Source organism: Lissotriton helveticus, chromosome 3_1 (genome assembly GCF_964261635.1).
Source record: "Lissotriton helveticus chromosome 3_1, aLisHel1.1, whole genome shotgun sequence".
Taxonomy (NCBI): Eukaryota; Metazoa; Chordata; class Amphibia; order Caudata; family Salamandridae; genus Lissotriton; species Lissotriton helveticus.
In genome coordinates this window covers 1,594,511,632-1,594,536,845 of record NC_136061.1, presented here as the reverse complement: position 1 = coordinate 1,594,536,845, position 25,214 = coordinate 1,594,511,632, and the positions used below count along the sequence as shown (strand labels likewise).

Genomic DNA, 25,214 nt, shown 5'->3' with positions numbered 1-25,214 from the left:
GATGTAATGGATCCTGCGTTGTAAAAATTCCGATGTAACGGAATGCGTTGTAAAAAACCGCGTTGTAGTGACACCAATCCGTTTTGGTCAGGTGAACAAAATTTATCGGCAGATTAATAGCGCTGTATACATAAAGGAAATACATTTGGCACCAAGCCAAGGAAGATTTGTGAAAAAGTCATTGAGTATACTGGAGATCTGCCTGCATGGTGGCATTTAGCAGTCAAATTTTGCATTTAATTTTTACATTTACCCCTCTAATGCACTATTATGCTGTGCACTGTGAAGCCAACTATACCTGACTTGGACTTTATGACAAAAACCAAAAATAACAATTTTGGTGGGGGGTGGTGAGGAATGAAACTATATTGGGCTCTATTAATATAAAGATAAATATGCATAGAAGATGTATTCCACAGGTCCACCAATAAATATGCATGTATTTCGTTTACCCCTCAGATTGGCTTCACTTCAGCACTATGAAACATATTTATAAATACAAATCTTACACCTGGCTGACCTTGATCCTTGCCCATGTGTTGGAAGTCGGAGCTAATTTGCTAAAACTGATACCTACTGATATTTTCAATTGAAAGTACAAGCAAATACACCCCTCAACCCTATTTTATTGATTGCTAAATGTATTATCTCCACATTCAATTTTTTAATTTTGAAAAGAACTATAAAAGTGAAGAATGAGTGGGGACTTCAATGGGACTTCATGTACACATACTCTGGTGGTCACTCATCCTCTAGCTTTAATCTGAAAGGTCAATGTACTCTTTATTGCAAGCCTGGTCTTTCCTATAGCCTTTCTCTTTCTTTGCAGGATAGTCATGGCTCAAGCAGAAAACTTGACTACATCTCCATACCATTCCTACCTTTTCATTTTGCATATCGTTCTTGGCTTGCCTTTAAGCACATGTAGAGATTTTTAGCCCTATTCACTTCTCACTAAACACCCTTTCCCTCTATAGCATAATCGTCACACTCGCCTTCTCCTGCCTACATTCACTCGATGAACACATATTTACTTATTGCTTTCCTCCCTGCACACCAGCAGTACTGATCACCTTCCTCTACTCCCAATAGTGGTAATGCATCTCACTTCTAACAGTACTGAGGGGTACCAAAAGCCTTCCCCTCTCAATATTCTCCAGTAAACTCATCACATCCTGTCACCCATCTATTTTCAACCTATGAGTTTGTATTTCATTGACATGCATCATTCCTCATTCATCATCAACAATGCGAATGTGACCTACAACAATCCCACTCAATAGTACTTAGGGGCATATTATCAAGGCTTATATCGCTGCTTTTTTGGCGCATAGCGCCGAAAAAGCGGCAAATTTTGTATCACCTAATTAACGAGGACATTCTAACAAGCTTCAGCTCCTCTTGCGTTGCTACTTTGCATGTCAGCGATCAATAGCGCTAATGACATGCAAAGTAGGCGTTCCTCACCTAATCCTCATTGAATCCCTCGCGAACAAAACATCGCCCTATTATCAATGCGGGGCCGGACCCGCAAAGCGATATTAAAAGCTGCGCTAACCTTGGTTATCGCCGGTTTCTTACCCCTGTTCAAAACTTGACTAAGCTATATTTACAATGGGAAGTGGATTATAATGTTAAGTCCAACCTCTCCTATTGTCAAGGTTTACAATAGCGCACTTTAATTTCAGCTTCTTTTCTCACGCTAATGCCAATTATCCCCGTCTATCGCTGGAGTTTACATCTCCATTGTGCAAAGCGTTGCTAATACACTGCTGACATGGAGATGTACTCCAGCGATAGACGGCGATAATGCAAATCCCGCTAAGCGCGATTTGCGATAATTTTCGCATGTCCTTGGTGATATGCCCCTTAGTTTGTTAAAGAATAAGGGCAGGACCCAAAAGTTTTGTTCAGAAGCCCGCGGTCACCACTGCTATGCATCAGGATGTGAATACCAAGGGCTGCACACTCTTGAGCCACATCATGCCTCTTTAATACAGCAGCAGAAACTTTGGGGCCTATTCACAGAACTAACTTACGACAAAATCCTAAACTTACTACTTTTGGTATTCACAGAAGGCATTTAGTAGTCTTAAGTTAAGATTTTGTCTTAAATTAGGATTTTGTCTTAAATTAGGATTTTGTCCCAACAGAATTTATAATCGATCTATTGGTGGTGGCTATGACCAAGATTTTTTTCATTTTCCAAAACGAATTCTTCCTACAAAGCAAAGATGTAGCGATGGGGGCTGCTTTTGCCCCAGACCTGGCGATCCTCTATATGGACGATTTTGAAACAACCAATATACTATCATCTGACAACCCATTCAGGAACAACATCACTGAATGGAGAAGATATACAGATGATGTCCTCCTGATCTGGACAGGAGAAGAAAATGAGCTTACACAGTTTTTCACTTGGTTGAACACTCATTCCAGTGACATCAAGTTCACTATGCACTATGACAAACACACAATTGACTTCTTGGATATCAGCATCAAGGACAACCATCTCTATACCACTCTTTATAGAAAACAAGCTGAACGGAACACCCTATTGCGCTACACCAGCCACCACACAAGAGGACTCCGCGGTAACCTCCCATTTGGCCAGTTTCTCTGGATCAGGATAAACTGTTCGCTAAAGGAAGATTTCTTCAGAGAGTCAGACAACCTGATCAATCGTCTCATGGAAAGAGGATACCCGAAGAGATTGGTCAAGAGGGCAAGGAAGAAAGCGTGGTACAATGACGGAGAATCCTTACTCACCCCTAAACAACGTACCACATCTTTAGACAGAATGATATGGGTCACGACCTACTGCACCAGGAGCAATCAGATCAAACGTATAATAAATGGACACTGGGGATTGATCCCCGACACTATAGAAACACATGAACCCCCCACGCATGCTTTTAAAAAAGCTAAAAACATTAGGAACCAAGTGGTGCGCTCATTACTAGATGTCCCACTAACCAGACCATCCAAACCATGTGGAACTTACCAGAAGTAGTAGGACACTACAAGTGCGCCAAATATAAGGCTTGTCCGATGTGCATAGAAACCAAGTCTTTTGAATATAGTGAACCTACCGTGACTCTGAAGGATCACACAAACTCCAACACGGCAAACGTAATTCAACGCCATTCAATGTCCATGCAATAAACTATATGTGGGACAAACTCCACAAAATATAAAGACAAGAATCCTACAGCACTGCAGTAGGAGTTGGTGCAAGACAGCTAGAGCCCCACTTGTGGAATATCTTAGCACTGCCTTACACACCCCTGAATCCATCAAATGGTTAGTGCTAGAGAAGGTATGCCTTGGCCAACGTGGAGGAGACCTTTGTCAAATTCTGAATACCAGGGAATGCAAATAGATGCACAGACTTGACACTGATAAATGGTTTAAATGAACAAGATGCCACATATGCCCAGATGGCTGGTCTACATACAGAATAGGGCAGGGGATGTTTGATTCCTTGAATCATCACCCACAGACTAGACAGATATATGCTGCTATCATCGCCCTTTTCACATTATTAAGCATGACATGCCTAACTATACTGTGTATCTCCCCATGATATTTCGAACAACCATTTTTTGTCTCCACACTGTTTATGACTGTGTCATCATTTTGTATTTTACATCCGAGGAAATGTTTATGAGAACTGTGTATGCCATGCTGCTGCTTAGGGTCTGTATTACTGTATCAAACTGTAAACATAGTGACATAACTAGCGTCTGTAAACAGTCTGGTTACTCCCCACACATAATACTGAGGATCATGTTGATCGGGTTGAGTTTTTGAGCCGATCACACAGCCATTTTTAGGTTTATGTACAATCTTGTTCCTTTGCCTGCATGCGTTCACATAGACATCAAATTTATCGATACCTCTTTAAATCCCTGAGCCAAGCCCCCTACTCACCGATTGGTGACTGTCAGGGCAAGCCCCCCGGGAACCATCGAGCGGCTGCACTGCCAGTGCACGCACGCCGTGGTTGATCCTTTATCTATCCGGAGCAAGCTAGCAGGAGCTCTTCTTCTGAGCAACAAGCCGCATTGAGGAGGTAAGGGCTGAGCGGTCTAGGTCACTCTGCCACTAGGTCACTTCGAGATATGATCTGAGTCAACTCACGCGAGCCCTGGGCTAGGGGTCATTTTTCAGGCACAGCCGACCTTGCATGTTTATCTGTTTCTGCAAGCCCCGTATGAATGTGAAGATCTTATCCGAAGCGGGCCAATTGTACCACCCCCATTTTGCTATCCCAAATACTAACTGGGTTTTTTGCATGTTTTAGAGCATGTTATCACGAGTTAGGAAGTGCACATATTACACACGGTACCCTCTATAGATTTAACCTGCCTCTTTGATCGAGGACTGAACGCGATAAACACTGCATAGAAGCCGGACGAATCTTACCCCCAGTTTGATAACCCTCATGTCAACCGGGCCATATGTGCATGTTTTTGATTAAAGCGAGTGCAAAATCATTACCTAGAGGCGCTGGGATCCCTCACGCATTCATTTGCTTGCTTTGGGTCGATCCCTATAGACACAGGGTTTTAATGCCCTTCAGTTCCCCGCCATGCATTCTAGTTGTCAAGCACTGAGCACGAGATTCACATCAGAACATGTCCGACCGACCCTGACTCTACTATTCCTTTTTTCTTGGGCTAGTCCTTTGATTTATATTTATCTACAACTGGAGATTTGCTCCCCAGTTGTTTACTCAAGTGAGTATAATACCACTCGTTTTTTTTCTCATATGGATGGGAAACCCTGCTTTGGCATGTACACTCATTTCATGTCTCTCTTGTAGTAAGCCAGGAGCCCCGTGAGAGTCCAACCAGGATTTGAACGGTGCACATCTTTGTGTGTACTCAAGTAGGTGTCAGTCCTTCCACCTACCAAACATTGTCACCACATTCAAACACAATAGTTTCAGAAACTCATCCATATCTGTCACTTATTGGTGCTCCTTTATCCTGATGAAGACCCCGCTGTGAGGCCACCACTCACCCTCCTCGTCACTGGGTCAAAACGTACACCGTCCTACCCGACTCCCACATGCTCATAGTACTAAAATGTATTAATTTGAAATGTATCTATGAGCAATGTATGTGTAGAACTAATTGACCGTTATTAGGTTGTGAAGGTCTATTTGTATATATTGTGTATTGTATTCTTGTCACAAACACCTTTACCTTGTCCCCCACTTGCCTATTCACTACCACTACCCCATTTCCCCTTCTTGCTCCATACACCAGTGAGCACTACCAATAAGCAATACATAATGACTCATTAATGCTTTGAATGTTAATCGCATCTAATGCTGGTATTACATGGAAATTAAATTTCCGCTCTTAAACTTAGCTCTAGTTTGTGGTGATCTGTTTTTGCTTTGTTTTACTTACACTCTAATGTATATACAATGGTTTTACTACTCCAACCAACTATCTAAACGTACTGCAATCAAACTTCTGATCATTTTGCTTATGCGCTTATAATACAACTAGCAGCCCGTCCCGACGTTGTCCGGGTAGGAAAAAGAATGTCTAGAATAGGCGATGCAAAGTGTTTTTAAAAGTTCATGGCATAGTACATTTATTGTTTCATGCAATTTGCCTGTGCGGCTGCTCATTACCCCTCTTTCTGTTGCACGGAAGGTGAGCCTGTGCTCTGCGGTTTGTTGTCCTTTCCGCAGAATGCAAACGTGTGTGTCCGCTCCTGCCGACGCCCCAGATCAGTCCTGGCATACACACTGAGGGCGTGTGCCTTAGTAGGTTCACGCACTCCCCAAAGACTTGCTTGGTGCACTTAGACGCCCCGCATAGCGTCACTGCCAAACGCCACAACTCCACGGACGCTATTCCCACTCTCCGCAATGCTTCCGGCGTCTCTGAAGGCACACGCCCACAACAATGCTAAATGACACACCCACTTCAAGACGTGTCAGAACGCTATTCTCACACAGAACGCTTTTCGAAAGCATTGCTTTACAGCAGAACGCCCACGTCCACAACGGACTACTTTGTCCCAAAACGGTCTTTTTCACTTGTAATGTATATATTGGGCTGGTGTATAGCCTATGTCCATCTGCTTATACTCACCTTTCCAATGCTGTATTGGGTATTCTGATTGGCACTGTAGTTCCTGCGCTTACCCGCCTCAAAGGTTTGGGCTCTCTCTTTATAATATTAGTACAGATTTATTTAATACACATTCTTTGGTTACCTTTTATTTCACCGCGCTCCTGATGATGTTCTCAATGTTCCAACCCATACTCATGTCATACTTCCTGAGCCTATCCTCACATCCTTGATTTGCATCTGTCAATTTAGCTCTTGACCTGAAATGGAACCCTCTCACAAAATGTTGAGCCCTACTCAAATATCAAATGTTCTTCTTAAAATATAACCACATCTTTCAAATCCCCTACATCAGTTAAGAAAATTTCATCTGCTCACATCTTTCTCTTTTCTACATTGGAGTTCAACCACTTCCTCAACATTTCCAAGTCCCATATTTTCCTAGACAAATTTTTACTCCTGGCCCCTTTTCAGTGGAAAAGACCCACAATTAGACATGAGAACAATCACCTTTAGTTCTGCCATCATCTCCCATGCTCTGGAACACACAACTGTATGAGTTCACCAAAACTTTTTGCATACGTTCCATTTTACTTTCCTGCCTTATAATTCTCTGACCCCCATCCTTGCAGTAGGGTAGCTGTGCATTGTGTTTACGTTACTCTTATGAACCGAGTTCTGATCCCATTTCTAGAAATGTTCAACGGAACAATCAAATGAGAGAGCTTAAAGATAACTCATTCATAGCACAAAGAATGCTACTGTGTGTGCTTTATTAAGGTGGTTCTTTTGAAACTAGAAACAAAACTAACCTGGCAGGTGAAAGACCATCTTGGCAAAGCATACAGTACTTACAAGAACACTCATTTGTATTTGAGAGAGACAAGTCAATAACATGGTGAAAAGATAAAATAAAAGATTGAGTCTTACAATGTGGGAAGCGTGGCGCATTAAGACATTGACTCTTCATTGCTTGAATACCTCTTAGCTGGCACAGCTGAATCAAGAAAATGGTATTTCCAATTTCTTTTCAGAGGCAGTGCCCTCCATTTATGAAGAGTATGAACACCATTCACAGGGAAAAGAAAGACGAAAGGCAGCATTGTGATTCAAGTACAAGTTCAAAGCTCTAAAAGCATGCTAAGCTAGTTACAGCAAATAGAAATTGGACATGCTTTCTCAAGAAAAAGCCCATTCAGAGGGAAAAAACACAATACTCCTTCCGGAAGAATATTTCACCTACAACCTCGAAGATTTAAAATTCCAGAATACCACACAGAAAATCTCTGCATGGGCCCTCTGTACCTTTGTGCCCTCATTCACTGAATGACCCCTGTAAAGCAAGTAAGTCCCAACAGCATGGTAATTGGATTAGGAGGGTGCAGGTGATAATAGTGCCTTAATGTTTAGTCTGGGGTGATCAAGCCACCCAGCAGTATGATCCATCACGGTTGTCAGCAGTGGCGTAGGAAGGGGGGTGGGGTGGGTACAGGTCGCCCCGGGTGTCATCACTAAGGGGGGGGTGACAAAATTGCAAAAATATGTGTTTTAAACACATACTTTTGCCATTTTGTCAAGCCGGTGAAATTTTCCGCATTGGGTACCACCTGACCTTGTTATGCCACTGGTTGTCAGGATAATATCCTCAAGGATTGCCCCCAATGAATTGAATGAAGACTATTTGTATGGGCATAGGTCAGGCTGAGGAATTATTAGGACTGGACCACTACGTGGTTAGATGGTCAGATTTCCAGTTTCTGATTTATAAAAAAACAATACATCGCATAAGATGTAGCACATTTCAAGGGGTTTGTTTTCTGCATGAGGAGGCGCAATCTTCTCAAACCATACATTCTGATATGCCAATCTCCATTGCATTAACTAATTCATAGTCTACCTCGCCTCCAATGCAACCCTTCATTCTTCTAAGTGTTGGTAAGGATCTTGACATGGCTGTTGCATACTCGAGCTTGAGGGCACCAGCATAAGACAGCATAAAACAGTGGAATGGGGCCTCTTGCCCCTGGTCGGGTTATAAAAAACAGCCAAAATAGATGAGCTGACGCGACCGCCAGCCATAGGCCCCAGTGGCACCGCACCTTTTGCACTCTTGTTCACTAGAACCCTGCCTTTTACAATGGGGGACAAGCACTGGATTAAGTGCTTGGAAAAAATAATCTGTACATCCATAAAAGCCTAAATCTATATGTTGTCATAGTCTATGCACGTAAAATATGCAAAAAGAAAGAATAACACTTTATCTCTTTGTTGTACATCTTAGGTTGCCTCTCAAATGACAGCAATTTATCTAAGAAAGCATTCTTAAATACAATATTTCAGCCTATGGCAAACTGCTTATTGCTATATTTCCAATGCTTGAAAGCTAAATTGTTTCTTAATGTCTCATCAACTATTGAACTGAATGACGTTTCAGGGCCTAGGCGTGTATTTTTCAGCTGCTGCTCTTATTTCAAACGTTGACAACTTCCTTTGGTTAGCAAACTTAAGAAAAAAAAATCGAGTTCTCAATAGCCAACTTTGCAGATTTCGAACAGTCGGGGGATACTAACTGATATTTCCCGGTCGAGATTTTGAATTTTCCACCTCCGGTTTTTTATTGCGAATTTCGCCACCGCCAAATGGTCCACGAAGTTTAAAGATTAAACTTAATGGCGTTGGCAAAAGCTTAAGTGGCACATTTTTGAAATTCTAGGAGAAGTGAACAGAAACCGAATATCGAGTGATGTTTCTCGGTTAAGGCACGCTAATTAACCTTTCATCAAGAGCTAAAATCGTGTTTAATCTATGTGTACCCTGCTTAACCACATCTTCCCCCTGTCCGCTGTGTACTGCCCTCTCAAAGAAGCGCGTGCGCCCAGATGTCAGCTGCTGATTAATGCACTTCCAGCTCCAGTGAGTAAATGAGCCGATGTTAAACTCGTAATTAGCCTTATTTAAATAGAATGCCACTGATTTCAACTCAATGACAAAATGGGATGGTTAATGACCTGAGTTGAACTTGAGTGATTTTCTGCATTTGCTATAATTATTGCACCCCTCCTTCTTTCCAATAGGCCTTCCTGATGCTTTTAAAATCCATGGCGGGGATTTGTTTGCTGGAAGCTGCAGTGACTGTTTTCTAAAGATGTGAAGGCCGCCCTCAACTTGTGTTGGAAATAGAAGAAAATGTGCTTCGTTATGAAGTTTTGAAATATGTTGTTGTCATAAAATGTAAATGCTCTCATAACAGGCGGAATAAAGGAACAGTGCCTCTTCTAATAACAAACGATATTTATTAATGCTACTACAGACGGTATGTTGTAAATAACCATCTTTTGCATGTTATTCCCTCTGATTTTTGCCTTTTGTAGCTGGACCTGTGTTTGTTGGCATTATTACTCTGTGCACTTAACCCCTGCTAACCATACGTAAACTGCTTGCGCTCTCACTCCTATAATGTAATCCTGACAGCGTGCCTGCCTCTGCCCTGCCTCAATTAGGGATTGCGATTCTGACCGCTACCCCGACGGGATCACTGAACCGATCAGAGGCACAAGTGTTCCCCATGATCCTATAGGGTCGGATCACTAGGATTGTAATCTGGTGGTCAAACCAAAGAGCTGTCGGTTGGGGGAAACATCCTTTACAACGCAACTTTTACCACGCAGTGCCTTTACGACGCAACTTTTACAACGCAAACCATTACAACGCATTGCGCTGGGGGGGCTCTCTAGGATAGGGAATAAGTTTAATTTACTATCCAACACCTTCCCTAGTGTCCACGGGGACTGGAGTTGGAATAGTAAATTAAACTATTCACTATCCAGCACCCCAAAGCGCTATGCGTTGTAAAGGTTTGCGTTGTAAAAACCGCGTTGTAAAGGCATGCGTGGTAAAAGCATGCGTTGTAATGTCATACATCCGTCGGTTGGTCCGACTGCCACCGGCGGCCTGTCGGCGGTGGTCCGACGGAAATCATAATCAGGGCCTTAGTAATTGTTCTCCTTCCTAGGATGTTATATATTTTCCATGCTGTGCCAATGTATCTAAAAGTAGTGTAATAGTATAAGTAAGTGCAATTGTTTAAACCACTTATGTTTATTATTTACAAACATATCAATTTATGCAACTACTTCTATTTTTTATGCTTCTGTTGGAGTGTTGTAATGAGGAGCAGGTGATTTTTTTCTGTTGTAAGTAAAAAAAGCCTCAGTTTTATTTTAAATATTTATTTGGTTGTAGTGTGTAGAGGTTAAGGTTGTTAGGTTTATTTTTATTTGCTTTTGTGGTTTGTATTAATTAATAATTTTCGAATACTTACTTTGTTATATCTTTTTGCTGGTTTGTGATTGGTGTTCTTTTTCTGGCAGATTAAGTTTTCATAGCCGTAGTGTTTTGTTTAATTTAGTACATGTAAAGTGATAACAGGTACAGAGTATTTTGTTAATTAATTGCTATTTCATATTTTGAACTTAAATTAGGAGTGAGTTTTAGTTTAAATATAAGTTTTGGTTACTTGGTTAGGTTGTTTTCAAGATGTATATATTTCTTCTTTAAGGTCTGCTTAGAGACTCCCGCGGAGTTCCCTTGTCTTGCACTGTTTGTTGTTTTAGAAGTTTCATTGATAAAATGAGTGTGCCTTTTATATTATCGATTTAATTGTTTGTCTGATTTTATTGGTTAAGGTAGTTTATAGTTTGATTTTATTGATTACTTTAGTTTTAGTTTGACGTTTTTCCATCAGGTAAGTCCTTCTATTGGAAATGCTAAATTTAGGTTTTGTTAGCAATTTTTGATATGTAGTTTTTAATATAATTTTATTTATATATTTATTAATATCAAAGTTGATGTGTAAATGTTTGTATTTAATGGCAGTATTTTTTTGACATATTGTTATGAATGAGGTTATAGATTTTTGAATGAACTGAAAATACTTTGGTAATGTAATATGTTTCTTTTTAATTTAAAATATGTGTGAAAATGTTCATGTTTATTTTAAATAATTGTTTTACATAAACATGTTTTATTTCATATTTAATAATTATATTGCAATTATTTTGGGTATATTATTGTAATCGATATTGTATGAATCAATATTTTTGACACATTATGGGGCCGATTAGGATGGCGGACGGACTTGCGTCCGTCCGCCACCCTTGAGGAGGAGGGAACGTCCGCAGGGGCTGCGGCGTTCCCTCCGTGCTGATTAGGATGTGACCGCCAGGGTGGCGGTCACATCCTCTATATTTAACATTGCGGCGGGTGCAGCTTCAAGCTGCACCCGCCGCAATGTTAAAAAAGCATGTTTTACATTTACATGCACAAAGCGGCCGGCACCGCACGGTGCCTGCTGCTTTGTGCACGCAAATGCAGGGGGGTACCATAGGTACCCCCCATGTGCACCCCCCACCCCCCATTCACCCAGGGGGCCCGCAACGGGCCCCCAAAGTGAATGTCCGTATGCTTTTCCATGGCGGAAAAGCCGCCGTGGAAAAGCATGTATTCACGAACATCCTAATATGGCGGACGGTGTCTCATAGACACCGCCTGCCATGTTATAGCTTTTCCGCCACGGTCGGAAGCCGACCGCGGCGGAAAAGCGGCGGACGGAATTCCAGACCCACCAGCCATCCTAATTTGGCGGTGGGTCTTTGGAGGCTCCGCAGCGGTTTTTCCGCATCCTCCAGGCCGGCGGACACTTCCGCCGGCCCGGAGGATGCGGAAAAACCGCCATCCTAATCGGCCCCTATATGTGTATTTAAAGGTGAGAATATTTTTGTTTCCGATATTTTTGCTTTGGTTATAAGTAGAAATAAATATTTATAACAAAGATATTTGTGTTCTCAATTTTTTGTGGTTTTATTAGTTAAGTATAGGAAGGTGATATTTTTATAAACCATATTTATTTTACAATATTTGTGTGTTCAATATTTGGAAGAAGAAGAATAGTTTACAGTTTGATTACCTAAAATCATTACAAATGCAATGCATATTACTTTCGAGATACAAACGATAGGTTAATTATAATAAAATTGGTGTTCACCTAATTGGCACACTTAATTTACTTACAAAATCTCTTTTAAATGGTACGATATGTACTGTAAATGAAATGCTAAAATTGGGTTGCAATACACATTGTGCCACTCACTAAAGCAGCAGTGAAAAACATGTCCCAGGCCTGCTTGTACAGCCTGTAGTGTCATTTTAAGCTGCCAATTCAACCTGGCAAAATAATTCTGGTCCAGACCTTAACCTTCCTTTTTAAAACGTATACGTCACCCGTAAGGTAGGCCCTAAATGGCCATATCGTAGGGTGCATGGTGTTTAAAAAATAGGACATGTCTTCTTAAGTTTTACATCCCCTTGCAGTGAAAAGCCTTCAAAGTCGTTTTTCACTGCAGAAAGGCTGACTGTCCCATAGAAAGGCACCAGGTTACATTGTAACTCCTTATAATGCATACCTTCATCTTGGGACAAGCTAGAAACTTAATTTGATGACTCGCTGAATAAGAATTTAAAATTCAAAATAATGGTGAAGTCACATTTTAAATTACTATTTGGAAATGCCACTTTTAGACATTTGACATTCTCCTGCCTGGACCAAATGTGCCTTTCTGCCAGTGTCCAGGGTCACCTGACTGTTAATGGTTCTCCTGTGGTGTGATGTGAGACAGTGGACTAAGGGCCTAGGTGTGGAGACGTGCGAGTCTTCATGAGAGGATGACCTTTATCCTGATTATATTTGAAAGAGTAGCTGGGCGCTTTAACCGGCCCCTTCCCATCTTAAAAAGAATCCTACCCTGTCACTGGTAGACACAGCCCTTACCTGGGCCTGTGCACACTTTGTTTTACTAGCCAGTCTGAAGCACAACCAAGGGGAAAGGGGAGAACTGACCAGAAAGAGTTTTAGGCTTAAACAAAGGGATGTTCACCTCCCACAGGCTGGTACTGGACATAAAATAGGTATCCACAGAAAATGAAATCAGAGCACTCCAGGACCCGTGAAGAAGACCCAGAAAAAGAAGTGCTCTGCTGTCTAAAGCCTGAAGGAAGATTTGATATACTTGTCTTGAACCCAGTACCACAGAAATGACTTCAAGGTTGACCTCCTGTGTTAACTAAAATGATACAGCAAGAACTCAGGGGCCTTTCCTGCTTCCCAGCTGACAAGATCCAACTGGACTTAGCCTGGTCCCTTTTGATGGGCTCTGTGGGAGTAAGTCCTGAACCAAAGGTGCTGTACTCAAGGTTGTTCACCCTTGGCTGGAGTTAAGGTCTACTTCTCCCTGCTTAACTGAAGATGCTATCAATCTAACGCAGAACAATGCAGAGCCCCGCAGATCTGGTCAGCTCCTAACAGAAGGCTACACTGGATCTGATCCAGAGGGGAAACAGTCGTAACACCGCAGTCTCAGCCACATGTGTTTCATCATCGCAAGCGTAACCTCGCTTGCCTTAACCACACAATGCCTTAACCACGCTTGTGGTCTAGTAGCTGGCTGGCTGGCGGAATCAAGAAGAGGAAGGTTCAGGAGAGGGAGGAATGCGGTGAGGTAAGTGGGGTTGTGGGGTGAGTGGTGTTTAGTTTTCAGGTCTGGGGGTTGGCGTAGTTTTCAGGACTGGGGGGAGGAAAGGGGCAGTTTTCAGGCTGAGGGCCTGGTTGGGCTGGGGCAAGGGGGAGGTAGGGGTAGGTTTAAGGGGGTGGGGGCTGGGGTCAGAGTAGTATTTAGGGGGCTGAGTTTTAGGGCTCAGGGCAGGGGACAGGAAAGAGGCAGTTTTCAGGATGATGGGGCCGTTGGGCTGGAGCAGGGCGAGGTGGGGATCGGTTTTAGGGGCTCAGCTGGTTTTAGGGCTTAGGGAGGGGGGCTGGGGTCGAAGTAGCTTTTAGGGGGTTAGTTTTAGGGTTCGGGGCAGGGGATATGAAAGGTGCAGTTTTCAGGCCAAGGGGGCAATTGGGCAGGGGCAGGGGGAGGTGTTGGTCGTTTTTAGAGGAGTGATGGTTGGTTTTAGGGCTCGGGGAAGATGGTTGGGGTAAGAGCCGTTCTTTGGGGCTAGGGGGGCAGGGTTTTAAGGATCAGGATAGGGGGTTAGGGTATTTTATAGGGCCGGGCGGGTAGAATAGATTGCAGGGGGGCTGAATTTTAGGGCTCAGGGTAGAGGGGCAGGAGTGTGATCTTTACCACACATAGCCCTTTACCAATCATGCCTTGACCATGAAATTGCGTAGTAAAGGTCTACACATTAAAATCACGCGTGGTAAAGGACCATGTGGTTGAGGAATGTGGTAATTCATTACACAACTGATGCATAGCGATGCATATCTCCACAGAGTCACACAGCTTCTGACAGGAAGCCTCACCAGATCCAACGCAGTGTGACGCAGAGCCTCGCAAAGCTGCATCATGCAGCTCCTCTTCGAAGTATTCACCAGATCTAGTGTTGACTGACGCAGATTCCCAAAAAGTCATGTAGCTCCCAACTGAAAGCCGCACAGGACCCAATGCGAAGTGCCACAGAATGAAGAGCTGCTTGGCACCGTCCTCACATTGAAGTCGGAAGGTAAAACTTCCAGTGGGGCAAACCTGGTCCTGTATCTGGCCCCCGCTCCATCTGGGTCAGCCTAAACTTGTGACTTTGTCCCATTACAGCATGACCAGATACCCGCAGTTGGCATTTCATGCCCTTTGGTGCGACTTTTACCTAACAATTTCAACAAAACATAACCTTGTTTCTACTGATTTGATTTTTGTTGTTGATTTTTGTTGGTTTTATGTCATTTTATTTGGTGTGATTTCAATGTATCACTGTATAAGTGCTGCACAAATACACATTGCCTCCAAGTTAAACCTGACTGTGTTTGTGCCAAGTGACTAGAGGCTTAAGCACAGGTTTATTCAGTTACTGTTTTGGTTCACCCAGACAAGGGATTGTGATTACTATTTGAAATGAATCCTCACCTCCTTCAACCAATAATCCAATATCTTATGAAGATTGTTACCATTATGAGGTGTAGTACATCACAAATTAAACCCTGGTTGTGCTGTTGTTAGCCTATCTGGGACTTGTTACCTGCAAATGCCAGTAGTTAGCGATTAACTCATGGACACATCTTGTGGATGAATCTCACCACTGAGCAGAACAAGGTTGCTTTACTCAGGTTACAAAGCTTGGTAAATTAGTGATGATTTCTCAGAACTGGGACACAGGCCTGAGTCTCCAAAGGGCCAACTCGCTCCTCTATGTTTCTAAGTTAGATAAACTGAGCTTCACTGTGGTGAACTTGCATTCACAGCACTGCAGGAGTGAACATAATCACATAAATACATCAACATACAACGTTCACTGCAGGAGTGAACGTTGTATGTTGATGTATTTATGTGATTGTATTTGAAGAGCATGAACCTAGCTCGAGAGCAGCAGATGACACATAGGAAGTTACAATCACTGAGGGAAGGTCGAAGGGGACAATACCAATAAGCATTCAAATGCATTAAGTTTCACCTATGTGAATAATAAATAGTTTTTTTAAGTTTTAGCTTGGTGAACAATTGTGCAATATAAGTTACTGAACCTCCATAAAAGTGTTATGGCTTGTTTATTGTGAAGACCAATATATTGTATAGTAACTGGAGGTAATATGATGTGAGGAGATTAGGTAAAGGGCAGAGGACACAGAAAGAAAAACATGCGGACAAGCCAGAAATTGATTCTTCTTTCCCAAAGGTACAACTGTGATTATGATCCATGTTAAAAAAAATATATTTCAACAGAGGTTTATAGAGCGCAAACTTTACCCGAAGGTATCGGGTATCAGAGCGCTTTACACAAGCACCAGTTGCGTTACACAAGGAAACATTCATTTTTGGTAAGCACGGGGAGATTAAGTGATTCGCGCAGAATCACAGGTTGTTGCGCGTGCTTGCCGAGACTCTAATCCGGTTCCCCATATTTGAGGTCGACCGTCCTTGCCGTTCGGCTCTCCTCTCCCATGTGTTAAATCTATTGGCTTTGCCAGTGATTGTATTTAAATGTCATGAATTTAAGGCCAAGACAGCTCTGAGTATTCAAATTGATGTGGAGAAGTGTGGCTCAATGGTTAGAGCGGTAGACCCTGATGCAGAGGTCTGGCCCGGGACCAGGGATCAATTCCCGCCTCGGTGAGTCTTGGGCTCAATTTCCTCGGGCCTGATAATTCTTGCCTCGGTGCCTATTCTAATCATGGGTCCTACTCTGCAACTCTGGGCAATAGCTTGCTTAATCTCCACAACGGCCCCAAAAGCGCTAGGATGCCTGGCTGCACCTTGGGGGTGCCCAGGAGTGGGCGCCTCACAGGGAAAAGCTTGGAAGGGTTCCACAGCGGTATTCGTACAAGCGCCGGAGAGACCCCATGTGGGGTGATTCGGCTGCTATACAACAAGTACATTTACATTTTTACATTGATGATCGCAAGCTCACCTACATGGCTGCATATCCCTACCTCGCTGATCTAGTGTAATAGCACTTTATTAGACAATGAAGGCTATGCATGTTAGTGAGCTACATCCAGCTGTTTATGCTGGTTTCATCACAGCATTCTTATGTTGATATGGAGCCTAGGTTGTCATTGTGTATTATCAATGCGACACAACAACAATATACACATTTCACGAGTGTTTATTTATTCTTCTAAATGGTATTTAACTAGCAACTCATGTCCTAACACAGGGTTGGACACTCTCGTAAATATGGCGACAGAACAAACGAAGAAGGAGGCCTCCCATTGGCTGGGTGTGGGGTGGGAGGTGGCACAACTTGGATTTAATATTTTTGGGGGTAAAGGGAGGGAGATAAAGGAGGTGGCATCCCAACAGCTCCACTTTGTTGTTGCCACCACCTGTCTCCAAGTCTAGCGCCAAAAGCAGACAGACTGTATACCTATCCTCGTTTTGAAGCTGGAATGAAATATGAATCAGGGGCTAAAAACATGTCCCATCTGGAAGAACTAGAGTTTGTGTAGCTATACGAAAGCAGTGCCACTACACCAAGTAGCAACAACCCAGTGCTCACCTCCCCACAGTGCATCTGGATCTTTCTGATGTCAGTATAAATGCTATGTCCTTTTGTCACGGCTGAGCATGGACCTACTGAGATAACTGCCATTAGTGTTAGAAAACCCTAGGAAGATGTTGCATGGACGCATTTTCTTTTCCTGCCTGTGGTTGGGCAGCGACAGGGCAGCTATTAAAAAATCTGACAATGCCCCAGCATGAAGGCACTGATACATCCCAACATCTGTGGCTTGTGAATGCACACACGCTTGCTTTTCTTGATCTGTGAACAATTTAAGCATTGTTGTACTATTATGTGGGCAGCCTGCTAAGAGGAGCCTTCCGCTCCAGGGTCACAGCACTGGGGCAAAATGCAGTGCAGCTTCATTGGAAGCATAGCAGCTGTTTCTGCAAGACCCGGAGTATATCTAAAAAAACATACAAACAGTGCAAGAAGTTTGGGAAGGGCTCAAACAACAGGAGAGTGAGGTGTGGGACAATGGACAGTGGAAGGAGGGCAGGGGGTGGGAGAGAACAGCAGGAAGAGGGTGGGGTGGGTGAATCAACAGACAGGGGTGGGGGAAAATAAACTGCATACATTGGGAGGAAGAGTGTGGGGAACAACAGACAGAAGTAGTAGAGCGGGGTGGTGAAATAACAGAGAGGAATGCTGGAGTGAGGGAGAGGGACTGCAGACACATGCACTCCATAAGAGTGAATGTGCAAAAGGTTTTTTTTAAAGCGACAATTTACGATTGGGATTGTAGTATACCAGCTGCGAGGGGAAAGACATTTTTTGTTAGAGCGTGTGCTGGTCTTTCAAGCTGAACGTAGGCTTCACTGTATTTCATGATAAACATGGTCCACAATCGGGAAACATCCTTTACAATGCGGTGTTTACACCGCGTGTCCTTTAAAACGCAGCCATTACAACGCAAGTCATTACTACGACTTGCGCTGGATGGCGCTCTTGCTTAAGGAATAATTTAATTTTCTATTCCAACACCTTCCCTACTGTTACATGGACTGGAGTTGGAATAGAAAATTAAATTATTCCACAATCCAATACCCTCCAACACAAGTCATTGTAACGACTTGCGTTTTGAAAACTGCGTTGTCAAGTACAGCGATCAAAATGATCGCGTTGTACTGATATACATCCCCGCAATCTGCTTTGGGAAATCCTTGAGCCGGAAATAAAATAAAAGCCATTGTGAGAATGGCGTTTACAGAGGGAGAAGCTATGGCATGAGCTGGGGAAAATAAAGGGGGTAAAACCATCAGACACCATATTATAATAAAGAGTGGCTAGGATTAAATAAATAAAGAAGCGTATGAGGCAAGGATGTCATCTTGGTAGACGATCAGCATTGGTTTATTTAGGAAGGGCAACTAGACTCGCGTTGGACTGAGAGGAAGTTAAAGGTTTGTCCTTCTGCATCAAAGGGTGCTGTGTAAGAGAGGCTCAGAAGAAGGGTGTGTCTACATAAATTCAGTTTCGGCCTTTACTGAAATGTGATGAGCACTTGAAGTAGGTCTACAGGAGTAATAGGTGGGGTTTAAAGTGCACAGGGCCCACAGACTGGAAGAGCTGCCAATGGGATACACATGGAGGGTATGAGATATGTAATGACAGAAGAGGAGGCCCATAGTGTGGTGATATATATGGATAGTTCTGAAAACATTTTAGATTGCAGGAGGTTTTCTCCTGCAAATTCTGCATTTGCTGATTTTTAATCTGCATTCAAAAATATTGCAGATGTCACTACATTTGCATCGTTTTTAAAAAAAACTATGGTAAGTTTGCAGAAACAAAATAAAAATAGAAGAAAAGTGGCAGGACAGAGGATCTGGTGGCTTAGTGGAATGAACTGCCGACCTTGAAGATGGAGAGTTGGGTTCGAGTCTTGGTTTAATCTTATAAGCACACTTGAAATGCGTGCTAACACAAAAAGTGTAAATTAAAGACATCATAAAAAGTTGTAAAAAAACTGTCAGAAAGAAGACTTCAAATGCATGCAGTTGTCAGACTAAGCAAATAATGCTGTGCAGCCTTAAGCAAATTAAAGAAGTTCCCATCAAAGTGGACGGATGAGAACTGAGTACTTGGACCTCTGGAAACTGATAGGAGAAACACAGATGGAACAACATGAAATATAATGGCTACAACCGATCGAAACAAGGAGAAGCAAAGTGACAAGCGACCGGACCAATAAGAAGTAAAGGCAGGTTTTAAGCCCCTTTTAAGATATATTGAATGCAACAGATACCACAAGCACAGCACAACCGCAGTGCAGACGAACCCTGAAAATGGTATTGCTGCTGTTAGGAAAAACAAGGTAGGCTGCGAAATTAAGGAAAGCGCATTTGTGTTAAGAAGCAATGTCAAGAAGGGCTTGGACTGCTGTTTAGTAATATTGCCAACACTGAACTGTCACTTCTAGAAAAATATAGTAGAGAGATAAAAACTGTGCATTCAATTCACTCGGAAATTCCTGTTTGAGCAGCTTGATTTGAGAAGTCACAAGTATCCGTATGTGATGAATGAGTTTCTTAATTTAAGCAGTATTTGAAGGGGGCAAAATATACTACTTGGCATAAAGTGCCGAGGTCCATTCTTCCTCAGTTTGCAAGAGCCTTAAAGAAATGCATTGTGGGATGGCCAATTTAAGTTATGTGTGGTTGAGAAGACCTGGTGGAAGCACGGCACAAGCGGGTGTGTTGTCTGATCACATTTGTGGTTAACAAACACAAACTCCTTGTGGGATCCTTTGCAAAGTGCCAATATGCCACCCTCCTCCCCAGGCAAAATGGAAATACAACAACAACATAACGATAGAGTAGGACCCAAGGGAATATTTATAGACCAAGCTCTGTGTATAACCCCAGTAATCACATAACAACAAACATACCAGAGGGTCTCAAGAGAAACAAAAAATGATTTGTGGTGTGTGTGAAAACGTTCGACAGATAAAGTTGCAATGAACCTAAATGAAAAAAGTATTCTATGACGATCTCAGGGATGGTCAAAGATACCCATCAGTCACCACTCGGAACCGCCCTTCATCATTTGGGTTTCTTCCATTACCATCTACCCAAGCAGGTTATTCTCAAAGAGGAAGAGGATCAAGATGTAAATAGATCTCCTTAGTTGAGAAAACCGGTAGTATGGTGTACCACTTCTCGAGATGGATGAGTGGAATAGTATAGGGTAGCTGATGCAGTGCAGTGCTAAAGGTGAATAAATAATAATAAAAAGTAAAGTGTGTGTTAAAATTTGGATGAGGGAGTACAGAACAGTATTTATTCAGGTGATACTCACTCCACCAATGTTAAAAAATTTGTGAAGACAGTTTGAAAATATATACTGTCTAGTGATGGAACCAGGTCTACATGTTTCAGCAATTCAGGGACAACTATGTCCTTGCTTTCTTCAGGACCTTACGACAAATTAACTGCTACTGCAAAATTATAATGTGTTAAATAGTGAAGAGACAAAAGTTCAAAGACAAGTACAGAGATCACCTGTGGTTTCTAGGTGAACAGGTCTTGCCTCCTTCCTTACAGGTTATGCCGTTCACATGACTTGTAAGGAATGACAGCCTCACCCCACCTGGCAGCGGCTCAGGGGTAGAGTGAAGCACCGCTCTATCCGTCGGTACTTCTACGCCGGCGTCTGAGCCGACTGGGCCCAGTCGGCTCAGACTGGGCCCAGTCGGCTCAGACGCCGGCGTAGAAGTACCGACGGATAGAGCGGTGCTTCACTCTACCCCTGAGCCGCTGCCAGGTGGGGTGAGGCTGTCATTCCTTACAAGTCATGTGAACGGCATAACCTGTAAGGAAGGAGGCAAGACCTGTTCACCTAGAAACCACAGGTGATCTCTGTACTTGTCTTTGAACTTTTGTCTCTTCACTATTTAACACATTATAATTTTGCAGTAGCAGTTAATTTGTCGTAAGGTCCTGAAGAAAGCAAGGACATAGTTGTCCCTGAATTGCTGAAACATGTAGACCTGGTTCCATCACTAGGCAGTATATATTTTCAAACTGTCTTCACAAATTTTTTAACATTGGTGGAGTGAGTATCACCTGAATAAATACTGTTCTGTACTCCCTCATCCAAATTTTAACACACACTTTACTTTTTATTATTATTTATTCACCTTTAGCACTGCACTGCATCAGCTACCCTATACTATTCCACTCATCCATCTCGAGAAGTGGTACACCATACTACCGGTTTTCTCAACTAAGGAGATCTATTTACATCTTGATCCTCTTCCTCTTTGAGAATAACCTGCTTGGGTAGATGGTAATGGAAGAAACCCAAATGATGAAGGGCGGTTCCGAGTGGTGACTGATGGGTATCTTTGACCATCCCTGAGATCGTCATAGAATACTTTTTTCATTTAGGTTCATTGCAACTTTATCTGTCGAACGTTTTCACACACACCACAAATCATTTTTTGTTTCTCTTGAGACCCTCTGGTATGTTTGTTGTTATGTGGTAAATGGAAATACAAACATGCTGAATCTAAAAACGTTCCATTCTTTGCCATAAGTGCTGTTTGCAATGGAAGGGGACCGGTTGCCATTTTTCTTGAGGAGTTTGCACAACAATTCCACTGATCTTTTGAGTTATTTTCTAGCGAGGAGGTTGGTTCAGACTTGTACCCATACCTGTCCGAGCTTGTAAGAGGTGCATTTCCTTCTCCGCAAAATCATTACATTGTCTGAGTACAGTGACATGGTACCATCTTGATTTCCTACAAAACAAGCAAATTCACTGGCATACACACAGATGCAGTCCCGGCCTTTGGTCAGAGTGCACCTTAGCCAGAACCAAATAGGGCACACCTTAAAACCCTGGCTTTCATCCTAGTTGTAGCCTGTACCTTGAGACATACAAAGAGCAAATCTTAACTCCATTACCCTAGCAATTATGTGTTTGCTGTGCTTCTGGTACTTGTTGTCCTCCATTTATAGAAAGGAGACAAAAAACTGCAAATACTAGAATACATAGAGAAAAAGGTAGAACTTAATAAAGACCGTTAGTCCAGTAACGCAGAAGTTTCATACTTGCCAATACTATTTGCCCAGAAAGATGCAAGATGGTTCACGTTTAGAAAACAATCATTAGAATTTAGTGTTATAGAGGTTCAACTGCTCCAAACTGAGGGCCTCTCTGCCCGCTGTCCTTTTCTTCCGCCCAGCTGCTTCTGGGTAAAATGTGACATTAGGATGTGGTGTTGGACTGTTGTATTCTGGGTCAGGGCTAGACTAATTACACAAACTTCCCCTCTCCTCCCCCATTCTCAACTGAAGCAACCACAGCTCAGCTCCTTCCCGCCAGTGCTAAATTGTAGATGAGATGGGGTGGAGGGTGGTAAGGACATGGGAGAGCAGGAAGATTTTAATGGGGTGCCTGCAGCCTGCACAAAAAAAAGAATGATGATTGAATCACTGAAGCCATTTCAGAGGGAGTGTGCTGCATGATCTGCTTGTAGATATCTCCATGCACCCCTCTGAATGTTGACGCCATGGGAGTGTGCCTAGCTCGATCATGCTAAAGTCGGCTCTGCACAGATGCACACTCACATAAATATAGATGCTGCAAATTTCACAGTGTGATAATGTATTCACCAGAATGTGATATTCAGGGCCGGACTGTCCGTAGCGCGCACTGAGCGTTTTCCTGGTGGGCCGCAAGGGTGGAGGCTGGTTTTGGACCCTTGAGTGACCGCTTTTGTTTTACAGTGTGCCGATTTTGTAGTATAGCTGCAATATTGGCCACTTGTAACATTAGCGACAACGGTGAAACAGGAGTAGGGCTTCCAACCCCCACCCCCTAGGGCAGCCATGCTGTTCGCCAGGGCAGGTTTTGGTTCGCAGTCCACCCGTGGTGATATAAAGATCTACAGTAAAGGGTGGCTGGTTAGCAGGGCACAAGTCCTAAAAAAATAAGTGGGGGGATGCTGTCACCGGAAGTGACGTCACAACAGGAGGTGGCTCCGATCTCGTCCCAGAGAGGCCAAAAAGGTGAAGTCCAGCTGTTTGGCAGGGGAGATGCCGTCCACCCTGTAAAATTAGCGACCTGCATTGGCTTGACTTCTGGTACACCCCACCGCGGCCCAGTGATGTCAAAACATTCCTGTGATTGCCTGTTACTTCATTCATGCATGGAAAAGTGAGCATTTATTACTGATGGGTTTTACAATTTGCACAATTGCTCTGTTTACACATTTTAGCAGTCATCCCAGTAAATCTTGACATGCGCAGAGAGGAAAACACGCCTTTATTAAACTAAACATGCACTATTGCACATTTTGGGCTCATGCATGCCCACCTACAAAATGCACATGCTAACGTCATTCATGTTCCCGGACAAAGGGGCAGACACAAATGTTCAAAACTGAATGCATGTTACTATTGCAGAAATACTAGTGTGTCAACTTCACATGCATACCGTCACAGCAACATATGTAAATGTATCTTTAAATAAAGAATGCACGTTCTACATCTATACATTGTAGGTTTGCACACGCCCAATCGGGATTTGCACATGATCACGTCTAACATTTATTCACACAAATGTTTTTGTAAATGTATTTTAAACCGGATAATTCTATAATATTATGGCAGAAAAAGTGACGGGTTACATCTAATTGTAGATCGCCATGGATACCCTATACATCGGCACTATATGATTCTTCTTATTATAGTACATTCTGTGGCCTTTTCACCGTCTGCCAGCAGCCAGGCAAACATTTGCTCTAAGATTCCTCGACTCGATATTGCTCTTGTACTGCAAATGTCACCGCGTGAGTCACTCCTCGCGAGAGCTTTAGTTCAGTCGACTCTAATGTGCCGGCCGTCCCCTGCTGTTTGTCTTTCAGCAGCTTAGAGATTTCTTCCTGCCTAACCCCATTACAACAGCTCGGCATTATTCCCATACACAAGAGCATCATCCCTAATTCCATCATTATCAATTAATCCACTTACTGCTGAATCCCTCCTCAAATGAGGGGAGTTACACAGTTGCTGTATATGCCGCGCTTTGTAGGTGTCTGAGGCCCACACTGGAAGGAATATAAGTGAGTCAGGTGATAGTAGTCTTTAGACCAGGCAATAATTAAAAACTACCTTTAAAACCGGTCTCTATGAGGCTCTAAGTTCATGTCCTTAATTTAAGAGGCAAAAGTCCCATCTCTCAAACTGTAGTAATCTTTATACAACATACTCTTGCATAGTGCATACTTTGATCTATGTCGCCTCCACGTGCCTGAGTGACTTCAAGTTGTGGGCAAGTGTTCATAACAGCACAGGACTGAGAACTCTGATGGTGAGCCTTAATTAAGCCTGTGTGATAATAATAATGTATTGTACAGTTAATTAAAACTCACAATATAAAAACTTAAGCCTCTGTGGGTTTGCCTCAATTTCTGTGAGTTAGAGGTTGCATAGGTGTGAAGACTATGTGCACATCCAATCCTTGGTCTCTCTGCGGAGTGCAAAGAGTGATAGTCACATATGTGCCAGTAGACGTGGTGGAAAAGCAGTCGCATAGCTAGGCACTTTGCCGCCTGTGGTGGTCCCTGCCTTTGCCACCCCGCGGCCGCGCTGAAGAGCAGGTGGGTGGAGGGGTTAGTGGGTACTGGCGATATTTCTGCTCTTTTGTCACCCCGCAGCAAACTCATGTAAGAGCAGGGGGTGGTGGGAAAGCCGCCCCCAAAACTCATGCAGCCCCCCACCACAATCCACCCTCTTCCCCTTGCTAGGCCACTTTGGAAAAGTCTGAGATGTGTAGATGAAGGATTTCAGGAAGATGTGGGAAGAAAATAAGCATGCGTGTCTAACAGAGATGGTGTGAAGAGGCGAACAGGAGTGTCTGAGACACTCCAAAGGCCTCAGCCCCTTCCACAGACCGTAGCAATATTTAATTTAAGGTCTCCTATTTTCAGAATTGAAAGATTTTCAATGATCTTATTCAAATCAAAACCAATTTGTGTTGTTGATTTAGCTGATGAATCTTACCTGCATCGGCAAACCCAGGAGGTCTGATTTGCTTTAGATGCAAGTGTTGGTGGTG

At 43.0% G+C, this 25,214-nt stretch overlaps 1 protein-coding gene across 1 annotated transcript in view; it reads right to left on the bottom strand.

Moving 5' to 3' along the window:
- The window catches only part of DRD2 (dopamine receptor D2), a 1,149,771-nt gene that overhangs the window by 1,047,154 nt on the left and 77,403 nt on the right, over positions 1–25,214 (bottom strand). The gene's annotated exons all lie outside the window — the stretch shown is intronic.